General features: G+C 41.1%; 1 protein-coding gene across 5 annotated transcripts in view; it reads right to left on the bottom strand.

The window, feature by feature from the left end:
* The window catches only part of ZBBX (zinc finger B-box domain containing), a 164559-nt gene extending 159419 nt beyond the window's left edge, over positions 1-5140 (bottom strand). For all 5 annotated transcript variants that reach the window (XR_016232581.1, XM_089331010.1, XM_089331011.1 and 2 more), the window contains exon 1: positions 5065-5140. The gene's annotated coding sequence lies outside the window, so the exon portion shown is untranslated. The remainder of the gene's footprint in view (positions 1-5064) is intronic.
* Positions 5141-13347: the final 8207 nt, after the last annotated feature.

Raw genomic sequence — 13347 nt, 5'->3', positions numbered from 1 at the left:
ATATCTTCAATCCACTTTATTTAGCTGTTACTTTGCAACTTTATTACAGGTAATAAAGTCACAGTGGCAAATAAGACATGGGATCTTCTCTCAGGGAACTCCAAGTCAAAAGGAAACTCACATGAGCAATTACAATATTGTAAGACATTCTGACACAAAGATCCTGTCTCTTACAGCTATAACTAATGTAAATGAGCACTAACAATACTACAGTAATGAGAAACTAAAACTTGGTTGGCTATTGCGCTGGGGGAACTGGTGGCACTTTCAAATGAAATTCTCTTCTATCTCTTTAAAATTTCCAGGAGTAATCCTGCTCATGGATCCTATATTGCTTTCTGATCATAATCAGGAAATCCAACAGCTGGATTCTTAACTTCTTTTGCTAACATCTTCATAAGAAATTCCAAGAGATTGTCATCATTAAGCTGATAGAAGAATTCCTAAAACTAATGTCTAATTAAAATAAGCTAAACTGTCTTAATTTCATTTACACATTAAGATACACTTCAATTTTATGTGTATGTGTATAGGCAAAAAGCTAAATTGATACACAATGACTGATTTTACCTATATAAAGCATGAAAGAAAAGTCTGTAAGTCTCATTAGAATGAAATGCTTCAGATTTATAGCTTTGCTGATAATGTGATTTAACCAATAAACGGTCTTATTCAGAGGGCATTTCACTTCACTGAATGCAATTAGTAAGGCTTCTTCTCAATTAAATGTTTTATCAAGTCACATACATAAGCCAATTTTCTTGTATGAAGCAGAAAAGGAAGATTATAATTGTGATTCATGCTGTTCTGCCTGCTTCCTTAGGTAAAGCCAACAGAGAATTAGTCATCTTTCTTGGGACAGCAAGGATAGAACAATGTCAGCAGCAAAAACCATAAACCACAAAATTTCAGTTACCTTTGAAATCAAGGGGACACAGATACACTCCCTAGTATGGAAAATTCGTAGTTCCTTCAGTCGCATGTTTGTCTGTTGCTGTGGATTCGTTCCGAGAGAAGAAGCATGGTGGGGGCAAGAGGCACCGAGTCACCACACAAATGCCAGAGTCGGGTTAAAGCAGGCCAGAGGTGAGCAGCCTGCAGACTCGTTTATTTCAGTTGGTACAGCAGCTTAAATAGTCAAGGCAGTCAATCTGGTCAAGGGGCAGTCTATGCCCTAACCAATCACAGCCTGTTGCCAGTCAGGCTCCATTGTCATGTGGTTTCCGAAGCTATCCAATCACAACCTGTTGCCAGGCAGTTTCCGTTGCCAGCGGCCATCTTGGCATGGCCTTCCCATTCCACCACATTTGTCTGTCTGCTTCTTTTTTTTTTGCAAATAATTTAACTGCCAAAAGTTCAGTAATAACTTGGGAAAGTTTCTAGTAGACTGTATCATTTTTCTAGCCTAACCCTACTTCCCCCCACCTGCAGTCAATATGATCCAATTATCCACCATGGTTTGATCATTCTTCTACACATGTTCCAATTTTGGGAAAGCAACCCAAGCATCAAGTCCTGTTGCCACAGAGTGTAAACAAGGACTTTAGGATGACCTAGGAAGATAGAAACTCAGAGCACTCAGCAAGAGTTGCCCTGGACTCCCAGAGAATTTATTATTAACCACTGGCCAAGTGAGAGATTTGGGAAATCACTGTTTTCACAGCAACTCACTTTTGTAATGGAAAACTTACCTAAGGTTAGTGATTCTTCTAAAGACTCTGATGATCTAGGCCCAAGAGCTTAACCATTTATAAATGAGGGTTTTCCCTTGTTTTAGCACATATTCTAAAAGAGTCGAATCAGCAACTTCATTTGGATGGCTTAACATGGTTTAATCCATTTAGTACCATAGTAACCAGAAATCAGAGATTCAAGCAAGAAACGTTAAATTGATCTAATTTAAAACTAGTTATTTTATTGAAAGAATTTTACTTTTAACATTTCCTCTATTTGATACTATCCCTGTTAAAGATATAAAGTATTTCCAATCTTAAAACATACCTATATAAGGAAAGAACAGATCATAAATAATCTTTAGCAAATGTTGTGCTTGAGGAGCCTACTATTAAGCCAAGGTTATCCAAGCACAGGCCCTAAGCCTAAATCAGGTGATGCTGACTTCAAGCTGGATTTACTCTTTAGTCAACCACCAGGTATCTGCTCTAACACTGCTTCAGGTCACTAAATGCATCCAAGTCACATGTTTTGCTAACCCTCTATATGCAGGCTCTCTTGAGAATAAGCAAGAAATGGTTGTCTTTAGACTGCAAGGAGAAATATTCCCTTTTAAAATACTTTGAAATTAAAAATAATAACTAATATTTTAAATACTGAATTTAAGGTAGAAGACCTATGTGTCCTGCATTCATTGGATTTGAGGTCAGAAAACTGGGAAAGTGATGTATGAGCTCCATTTTATCCACATATAAAATGGTAAGGATTCTCCCTCATTTTCAAGAGATTGAACAAAAGCTCTCTAATACACGGCCAGTAAATTGTAAGAGGCCTCCAGAGAGCCCAGAGTTTAGGGAGGGAGACATTTGACAAACACCCACTGGAGAAGGGCAAGAGGAGCACTTCAAGACTCTGCCTCTGTCTCTTTTACATAATGAGCCTGAGGGTCAGAGTTAGCATAAATAAACTGGGCAGGTAGTTCGTCACAGCAGCTAAGGTAGCACTTGGGACACCTGCATCCCACATAAGGTTCCAGGATGCCTGGGTTCAAGTTCTAGCTCCACTTCAGATCCCAGCTTCCTGTTAATGCAAGTTTTGAGAGGTAGCAGGTGATGTCTCCAGTAATTGGGTCCTTGCCATTCACCTGGGAGCCCCAGGTCGCGTTCTTAGTTACTGGTTTGGCCTGCGCCAGCCCTGGGTATTATGGACATGTGGGGAGTAAAGAGTAAATCAGCAGATGAAAGACTCTCTCTCTCTCTCTCTCTCTCCCCCTCAACTCCCTTTCAAATAAAAAAAATAAATTTTAAATTCAGATTATATACGGGGGAAGAAAGAGAGACTTTTCTATAGCTAACTAAAAAAGGTGTGAATGATACAATTGTAGAGCCACATAAAACTACTGATGCTCTATCAACTAACACTCACATCCCTGTTACAAACAATGAAGCACGTGTTCCATTTATACATCGCAGCCTTCAGAAACCTCAACCTTCTAAGACTTCGTCTGTCCCTCCCTTTCTCATCTACTATAAATGCAGGGAATTTTTGGCATCAAAAACATTAATGGCATCTCTCCAACACACGTGAAAAAACAAATATTTCCTTTATATTTACTGTTAACTTCTCTAAGACATGAAATTTAAATGTTGTCCCACATATTTAAAATTTGTTGATAGTCTTCTTTCACACTCTTTGCCTTTCATAAAAAAATAAATTTCGAGAAAGAACTGTTTGACATGAAATATTTTTAAATTTTTCTGCAATATCTATTTTTAAACACTGTTTTGAAACTTACAGATATTCAAGTTCCTCAAAGTAGCAGAAAGTTCCTACGTTTTGTCTCTAAGTAGTTCTCTGTACTCTCAGGAAAAATCATATTCTGTTTGACATTTGAGTTTTCCAGTGTGCCTTCCTGTCTTCCTACGCCTTCTGCCCTGTTCACTCTCTGCTCACCAAGTTTCACTCTATTCAGCGCCCACTCAAAGGCTGCCTGCCTCTTGAAGATCTCCTTCATCAAAAGTAAGCTTCTCCTCCTGCAAGGGCCTCATGTTTATTATTCATTTGTTGGCATATGCTGCCTAAGGGTATTTTTCACTTCATTGCTTATATAGGTGTTGTTTCCTTAAACTGCCCAAATATTGAGGGCAGTCCTGTCATGGATCTTTGAATCATCAGCAATGATTCCAGCGCTGACACATGATGCAAAGCTGACAATAACACACCAAATTTTAAGCATTCTGTTTTCTCTATCACTTTCAATTTATCATTCAATCTACCCTATGCAATAGAATCTGTAAAAAAATCACTCTCTCCCACTTCTAAAAATCTCACATTTCTTTTTCACTTATGTGCTACCAGGAGCTTAATGAGGAGTCAACAATTACATGTTAGACAAATCCTCTGTGCCAGCAATCAGGAATCAGCCCTGCACGGCAATGTGAACCAGCAGGTATAACACCAACTCACAGAATTTACAGTCTGGTGCGGGAAGTATGAAGAACAATCTGACTGCAGAAAGTATTCACTGTCTCAAAGGAAGTAAACAAAGGATCTACTTCCAGATGTCTGGGACACCTGGTAATGCTGTGGAAGTGGGGCCGTGTCTGCAGAGTTGGGAGGTAAGGCACTAAAAGGAGGTGGCCCGTTGTAGTTTCAATCCAGTGTAGTAATTTCATAGAACCTGTTGCATCCATTGTTGTTTCAATCCAGTGTAGAGTCAACTTTACAAACTTTTAAACAATCCTTGTTAACTTCACACTCAAAACAGATCAAATGAATACGTAACTAAACCTGTACAACTGAACATCTGTAATGTTTATTCGGGGAAGAAAAAAGAGTCCACAATTTCAGATTTCTCAACAATCAAGACCTCCCCCCCCCCCCCAACAATTAAGGCGAACGCGCAGGCAGAACAAAAGGTACAAAAGAAAAGGCGTTATGGGTTCTCCTAACATAAGGCACACTGGCTCTCTGTAACTTTGCCTTTGACATAAATAAATAAATAAATCTTAAAATAAAAACCAAGCAGATAACAGCGGCTAGCACTTGAGGTCAGGCTGCAGCAGGGGTACAACTGATGGAGGCTGAGGATTCTGTATCTCAGGCTCACCGTTGGTTCATGTGTCCACTGCGGTCAGAGCTGGAAGCATTTTGTTTATAGTAAATAGGACTCAATTTCTGAGGTCAGAGACGCGCCTTGCTGCTCCCTGGCCTAGTACTCTGTCTTCAGGACAGGGTCTCAGCAAGTACCCGCGGGGCCAGAGCCACTGGAGCTGCCTCCTGTCTCTCAGCGTCTCCCAGCTCACCGCTCCAGCTAGTCCCCGTTCGCGGCCCCGCTACATATACTTCAACGCCCCCCGCCCGCCGCTGTCACCCAGACACCCAACTCACCGTGAGGGAGACCCTCTCGCTCCTCAAGCCGCCGCTAGCCCGGCGCAGCTTCCGCCTTGGTCTCCTTGGTTACCGCGTTACCTCGGTACCCATAGCAACCAAACGCTTGCTCCTGCTGCCGTCTACCAGCAGAGGGAGCAAGGGAGCTCTGAGGAGTGAAGGAAAAAGAGGACACAGGAAGGCAGGAGCCAGATAGAGCTCAGGCTCAAGGATGTCCTGGACGCTTGGACGTTAGAGCTCTGCTGACACCTACTGAGCCCTCGCTGTATTCGAGCGCTGGTCAAAGAGGTTTCTGTGTAACCCTTGGCCCAGCACCGTAACAAAAGTAAGGTGGAGAAAGTTTGGTGATCCCTACCCAAAATGACCATTATACACTGGGTGGCAAATGATCCACCCAAGAATGAACCCAAGCAGTTTAACCTCAGAATTCTCATATATATTCTATGTTTAATTGCTTAGGAAAGGCTATAATAGGCAAAAATCAAGAAGGATTCCAAGTCTGCTGTCAAAGTTCAGAGCTCTCTTTTCTTTAAATAGATGACTCATGGGGTGCTTGTATATAATATATGTAAATTCACACACACAATCAACCCATATTTCTCAATCTTTTCTGCTCCAAACAGACCTGTGGTGACCTATTTTTGATTTCTAAATTTGCTGTTATTGTTTCATCTTTTTATACAGTGTAAGTAGGATGTGTAATTGACTCTGCAGTCTGCCACTCCATAAACTTCTGTGCTTGCCCATGTGGAGTCTATCTTGGTACTGAATTGTACTGAATTAATAATTTTAAGTACTGTAGTTAATAGAGTAACCATTGCTTTCCAAACAAATGTGCCTGCTAATGCCCAATGAAAAAAATATTTAATATTTTTTCCTTTGGCAGAGTCAATCGTTTAAGAGCATAACCACTATGGGTAAGAGAAGACATGAGAGTCTGGGTCTTGAAGTCAGGCAGATCTGAGTTTGAGCTTTGATCCTGCCATACACAAGTGCCGTCCTGCCTTGAGGCAGTTATAAAGCCCACACTAATTGGTTACAAGAGGTTAGAGCACACATTATACAGCACAGAAGACTCAATGAAACGATGTGTCCTAAGTCTTTAGCTCTAAGCCAAGCCAATAGTATATGCTTAACAAAAAGTAAGAATTGGTGGTGTTTGCCTGTGATGGCTGTTATGGTAATCATGGCATAACTTACCAAGCCCTCTCTTAAATCTTATGCAATGACATACTTCAAGTGGAACTTTAAACTTCTCATTTTCCTGTGCAGGGTGTATTTCCAAATATGCATTTCAAATTATTTAGAAAGGCATTCATTCATTCATTCAATGAATATTTACCAAAAACCCTCTGTTCTAAGGCTCAAAAATGCAGTGAAGAAAACAAGAGCCCCAGCTATTGTCAAAGTTATATTTCACTGGGAGCAGGAAGGATACAAGCAAACATAGACATGCAGCAACGAAGAAAATAAGGAGGAATAAAGAAACAAAATCAGAGTCCTTGTTTCCACTGGATGTTCCCTGAAGTCTCTGGACCCAGGGAAAGGGGAACTCATGGGGCAATCAAGGCCAGAATCATTCCCGAGAGAAAAACTAAAGCAGTTTTCAGGTCTGCCTCAATGGAGAGTAGCATTTTGTATAAAACCTCACATCACATCTATAAAGTACTTTTCACTTCAAAAAAAAAATAATTCTTACAATGCATTTTACTGGCACAATAATAAAATTAATTTTCATAGAAACAATATATAAACTATTCTGGCACTTTCTGAAAGCATTAAAAGAACATTATCCTACTTAAATTTAGAAAAACAGCTTTGCACATTTATGAAAAGCAAAAGCAGAGCCAAAAAATAAGCCGACGCCAAGTGAAATGAAAATGTATAGTGAAATGGAAAGAGCTTGTCTTTCAGAATCATGATTAGTGACAGAATGAACTGAAACATGTAAAAACAATGACACCTCCAGAGAGAAGACACTGTCCTCAGTGAAGCAGAGGGCTTTTAACTGACACACCAACAGTTCTGCAAATGGCCTACCGTGTCTGTATCAGGAGCACAGGAGTCCTGAGGGTTTTTTGTGCTAGTGTGAAGACAAGGTTTGAACACAAATTTTCTTTCAAGAGATGGTTGAGATACTGAACAGAAGAGATAAAAATTATCCAGGAGACAGTAAGTACACAGACACTGAATTCAAAGGATAGCTGCAAGATCATACTTAGAAAAACATTCTCTCTCTCTCTCTTTGTGTGTGTGTATGTGTGTATGTGTGTGTGTCACTCTCCTGTCTCTTCTCTCTCTCTCTCTTTCACACATGCACACACCCACACACACACACACACACGAATACACACGCACACTTCCTTTGAGCAAGCCCAACTCATTAGGCAATTTTATTTGTACTTGGTAGGATAAAGCCTGGAGGAAAATTACAGCAGGCTCCAGGCCTTTTCTCGTCAGTCACAGGTAATAAAAGTTCTTACATGAGTAGTAAAAATATTTCCCTACTTAACTGTCAAAATTTTGCATTTGATTTAGTATTGAGGCTTTTTCTCCTTTTAGGGAGGACCTGAAATCAAGGATCTATTGAAAATGGTCGGCTGAAACTGAGGAGATTCCAAGATGGCAGATTATGGAAGAGCATGTTGCGCTGGGCTAGGAATAAATAGTAAAAAGAAAAAAGTGTAGACATGCACTCTCAGGGGAATATTGGAGAGAAAACTGCACTGGAAAAGAAGAGGAATGCTATGGACATGTGCAGAGAGTGGAGACATGCAGCACAAACACGAACAAAACACACAACCACAGCAACAGTGAGCAGGAGGCAGCTTGGAGACAGAGGTGAGACCAGACTGCAGCAAACCATGGTGATACAGCAGGAGGGAGGGCACAGCATTAGTAAAGACAGGTGCACCAGAGGCTAGTGGTTGATAGCAGTTGCCTGCAGGCCCAGTGGAAGCAAAGGGGGCATGTATATCTCTCTCCAACTTCCCCACAGCAGCACCCACTGCCCATCTCAGAAAGGGCAGGCAAATTTTGGGTTTGGCCAGGAATGTGGAAGATTTTGTGTGCACACACAGCAATTGGCTGGGATGGGTTACCTTTTTCAGCAGTACTGGAGGCAATGGCAGGGAGCAAGCAATATTCAGCCAGTGGCTCTTGTGTACTTGTTTGATCCAGAGATTCAAGCAGAGGTAACAATCCACAGTCCCCCCCGACTTTTAGCCTGGCTGGGAGGTGGTTGGACATCCGCATATGTGGTGAGAGGCCCCCAGCTTCCCAATATCAAGAAGCCTCCATAGAGCTCGCTAAGGGAACATCTGCCTCTCTGTTGACTAGACAGAAGGTTGGAAGGGCAGAGTGAAACTCTATACCCAGCAACTGTGGGAGCCATGTGTGCTGAGACTGAGGGGAACTGGTGGTTACATGAGAAGGTGCAGGATGTAGCTTGGTCTCTGGGCAATCACCAGATGTGGCTCTACACACTCAAAGCTCTGAGGTTGCCTAGGGCAGATCATTGCAATGGGAACTGTGCTCACAGTGAGGACTAGGAATATCATTTGCATGGTTCAAACAATGGCCCAGATGAGTGTTGAACACACTGGGGGCTAACACCAGGCATTGCTCATCTTGGGGGAGAGAAGGTAAGGGGGTGAGCACACCAGCAGGGGTGTCCATTCCCACCCTTCTGTTAACAAGAGAAGATATAGCACAACCACCTTAAGTGTTACCCTGGATACTTGCCTCACCCTGGAGCACTGACCAGAGCTCCCTGGCCACATCCACCACACACTGAAAGTGCCAGCATTCCACTAAGCCACAGAGGAATAGCTCAAAGATAAAAGCCATAAAAGGAAAAAAAAAACAACAATTTACTCCATAAATGCCTAAAAATGAATGCAGAAATTCAAGAAACAAGAATAAGGAAGATACGGTGACCCCCTCCCCAAAGGAACACAATGTGAAGATGAAGAGATTGAGGAAATGCCAGAAATGGAATTCCAAAAATTAATCATAGAAATCAGAAACAAATCCATGATCTAAAGAGAAACATATATGATATGAATGGAAATTTTTGCATTGAAATTGAGATTTTAAAGAGAAACCAAGAGGCCGGCGCCGCGGCTCCTCCACCTAGCGGTGCCGGCACACTGGATTCTAGTCCCAGTCGGGGCACCGGATTCTGTCCCGGTTGCCCCTCTTCCAGGCCAGCTCTCTGCTGTGGCCAGGGAGTGCAGTGGAGGATGGCCCAAGTGCTTGGGCCCTGTACCCACATGGGAGACCAGGAGAAGCACCTGGCTCCTGCCTTCGGATAGGCGAGGTACGCCGGCCGCGGCGGCCATTGGAGGGTGAACCAACGGCAAAAGGAAGACTTTTCTCTCTGTCTCTCTCTCACTGTCCACTCTGACTGTCAAAAAAAAAAAAAAAAAGAGAGAGAGAGAGAGAAACCAAGAGACTGGCACTGTGGCATAGTAGGTTAAGTATCTGCTTATGGGGTCAGCATCCCATAAGGGTGCTAGTTCGAGTCCCAGTTGCTCCAATCCAGCTCCTTGTTGATGGCCTGGGAAAGCAGTACAAAATGGCCCAAGTGCTTGGGCCCCTGTACTGACATGGCGGGCCCAGAAGAAGCTTCTGGATCCTGGCTTCAAATTGGTCAAACTCTAGCCTTTTTGATAATTTGGGGAGTGAACTTGCAGATAGAAGACCTCTCTCTCTGTCTGTAAATCTGCCTGTCAATAAATAAATAAATTTTTTAATAAAGAGAGAAATCAGAATGAAATATTAAAAATGAAGAATTCAAAAGATCAAATAAAAAATGCAGTGGAAACCCTTAACAGCAGTCTTGGCAAGGAAGAAGAAAGAATATCTGAACTAAAAGATAAATCTTGGAAATCTTATAGTCAGACCAAAAAGAAGAAGAAGAAGAAGGAGAAGGAGAAATTAAAACCTTACAAAGCAATGTTGGAAATTTATGGGATACTGTCAAAAGACCCAACATGTGGGTCATAATAGTTCCTGAAAGTGTGGAAAGACAGAATGCTCTAGAGGCCCATTTAGTAAATGGACCGGCTCCCTAGGCTAATCCTCTGCCTGCGGCGCTGGTACCCTGGGTTCTATTCCCGGTTGGGGCACCGGATTCTGTCCCAGTTGCTCCTCTTCCAGCCCAGCTCTCTGCTGTGGCCCTGGAAAGCAGTGGAGGATGGCCCAAGTGCTTGGGCTCTGCACCTGCATGGGAGACCAGGAGGAAGCACCTGGCTCCTGGCTCCTGGCTCCTGGCTTTGGATCCGCACGGCGCCAGCTGTGGCAGCCATTTGGGGAGTGAACCAGTGGAAGGAAGACCTTTCTCTCTGTCTCTCTCTCTCACTGTCTAACTCTGCCTGTCAAAAAAAATTTTTCTACCAATATCATATATATGTATATCATAAGCCTATCAAATTTGCTTTCAAACAACTTTAATTTCATGATGGTTCTTATCTTAATGGAATAATAAACTATGGCATATGTACATTCTATATTTATAAAGCACCATACTTTTAACTATTACCCTTGCATCTTAGGTACTGGCTGTGGCATAGTGGGTAAAGCTGTGCTGGCATTATATATGGCTGCTTGTTTGATTCCTGGCTGCTCTTCTTCCTATTCAGCTCCCTGCTAGTGCACCTAGGAAAGCAGCAGAAGATGGTCCAAGTTCATGGGAGACCAGGAAGAAGCTCCTGGCTGCTGGCTTTGCATCTGCCCAACTCCAGCTGTTGCAGCCATTTGAGGAGTGAACGAGCGAATGGCAGATTTCTCTCTCTCTCTCTCTCTCTCTGTCTCTCTCTCTCTCTTTCTCCTCTCTCCGTCTCTGCCCCTGTCTCTCTGTAACTCTACCTTTCAAATAAATAAATAAATATTTTAAAAATTACATTTAATACTGTCAATCCTTCCCTCCTTGATGAAGATGGGACATCTAGCATTCCAGAAGTACCCTTTCAATTTTCATCAACTCCTTGGCCATGGAAATTCTTTTACAGGCTGAAGTTGGAGGTCAGTCCAAATTTCACAGTTTTCCACCATCTCTTTTATTCCAAATCCATCAATGTTCAAACGTTTACATGGAGCATCCCTTTCCTTCATCCTTGGTAGATACTAAATATAGCAACCTATTACATATGCATGGGTTTTTAATTTAGCTTGTCGAGGATAACTTTAAAGGTAACATAAAATTACAAATGAGCGTCCCAAAAATCTAAATTATTATGATAGAAATATATTGAAATGCATTTAATGACTAAAGAGAGAAAAAAAGAAACTTACAGTAAATAGGTGACATTGCCCTTTTATAATTCTTCTCAGCATTGGAATTTCTGGCTGCCACCCATGACACAGAATTCTTCAGCAAATAAATTTCCATAATACTAGGCAATTATTACTGATGTTTCACAAGTAGAGGAGAATCATCAGGGCATATGATAAATTTTCAATTACTGCAAAGCACAGTGCCTTCCAAGTAAAAAATAAATGTATAGGCTTGCTGTATGGGCATAGCTTCATTTAATCACCATTTAATCAACAGCTGCTCTATTCTGGCCACTCTCCCAAGATGGATACAAAAGTGAACAAAGATGTCATCTCTGCCCTTGAAAAACTCAAGCGAGGATTTATAAATAATTGATACATAATCTGTTGAACACTGCTCGAAGTTATAATATAATCATACGTGTGTAGCATGGCCAGAATTTTTGGGTGGTTCAAGATTATAAATGTGACAAAGACATGAAAATCAAAAATGGTGCAGGAGTCAAATTTAAAAAACATCTTGGACATTACTATATTCAGAATGAAAACCTAATTAATCTTTCAAGAAAAAAATAATGATCTCAGTATTCTTATAGCAGCATCTTCCAACAGTAATTCTGGTAGCACTGTGAAAATAGAGCAAAGGGGATGATTAAGACAAGGAGACAAGTTTAAATTACGCTGAAATTAGCCCAAGATAGAAATGATACGTCTGGAATTAACCAAAGCAGAAGGCACATGTCTAGTGAAATAGACTCAAGGGTATTTTGTAAACATCCAACAGGACTTGGAGACTGAAGCAATGTTGTTGGCCAGTGATAGAATGTAGAACCACTGATCCCTCGATTTACGAACTTGGTTAACTTAGTAGATGATCCTGAGAACCAACACAAGACAGCAGGAGAACAAACCAAATCTCAGAGATTGGGGCAAGTAAGTGAGGCAGAAATGAGCTCAATTTTGAAGATGTTACTCTTGTGATAGCAATAAGGGGTAGTAAAAAAAAAAATATTGCTCTTGTAATTAGGAGAATGATGGGAGTTAGCCACATATATTAGGATAACATCAGAATATAGTTAGTAACCAAAGTTAAGGAAACATTTGAAATTGTCTTGGGAGTCCTCAGGAAATTATAGTAGAGATGGTTTTGAGGAAGCCATCCAACGTTCCTAAAATAGACTAGTATGAAATTTATATGTTGTCTTCTCTGTCCAGCAGTTTTTACTATAGGGTGCTCCAAAATGAGATTCACAGCCTGAATTAATTTACTGCTGTAATCCACAGTTCTTCATATCATCCATGCAGTTACTGAAGACAAGCGTACACTACACTGAACAATTAACACAGAGATTAAAAACTGGCACTGGTCCCTGAAGTTTGTGTTGCCAATACAATAGTCTTATACACAAGACTATTGGACTTGTTCCTATAAATCTGTTCAGAGAAGGCAAGGATACAACTCACATGATGAAATTTGTCAGTTCCAATGCAGAAAGGGAGCAATTCATTTCAACATAAAGAACACTATTTTCTTTCATTTTCCACTTTAGCCTCTAATTTAACATAAAGTTAGTATTTCTTGGTTCCATCCAAGTACTGATTAACAACTATAGTGGACAGCAATAATCTTATCACCCTTCATTTGCTAGGCAACAATCCATAAGTCTTGACTGCTGTAATCTATGTTTCATCCACTGCCCTCACAGTGGATTATTGGTCAGGAATCCCAGTGGACCAGTCAGATTCTCACTTCTGTGATGTGGAATTGACACAGAGAGAGTCTTGGAGAAACAATATTCTGCCATGTGTACAAGGGAAAGAAAATAAATGAAAAATGAAAAAAAAATGATCAAATAAAGAGAGAAAAAAGGGAGGCAAAGAAGTAAAAATACGAGATGGAGTTCTGGAAATTTTCCCTACCTTGAGAACTAATTACATCCTATATGATATACTTCTCTACCCTTAAAATAAATTATCGTTTGTTAAATTAGGCTGGATTTGTTT

Source organism: Oryctolagus cuniculus, chromosome 4 (genome assembly GCF_051225735.1).
Source record: "Oryctolagus cuniculus isolate XC-2025 breed Fujian yellow rabbit chromosome 4, ASM5122573v1, whole genome shotgun sequence".
NCBI classification, from domain to species: Eukaryota; Metazoa; Chordata; class Mammalia; order Lagomorpha; family Leporidae; genus Oryctolagus; species Oryctolagus cuniculus.
This window is presented reverse-complemented; position numbering and strand designations above follow the sequence as displayed.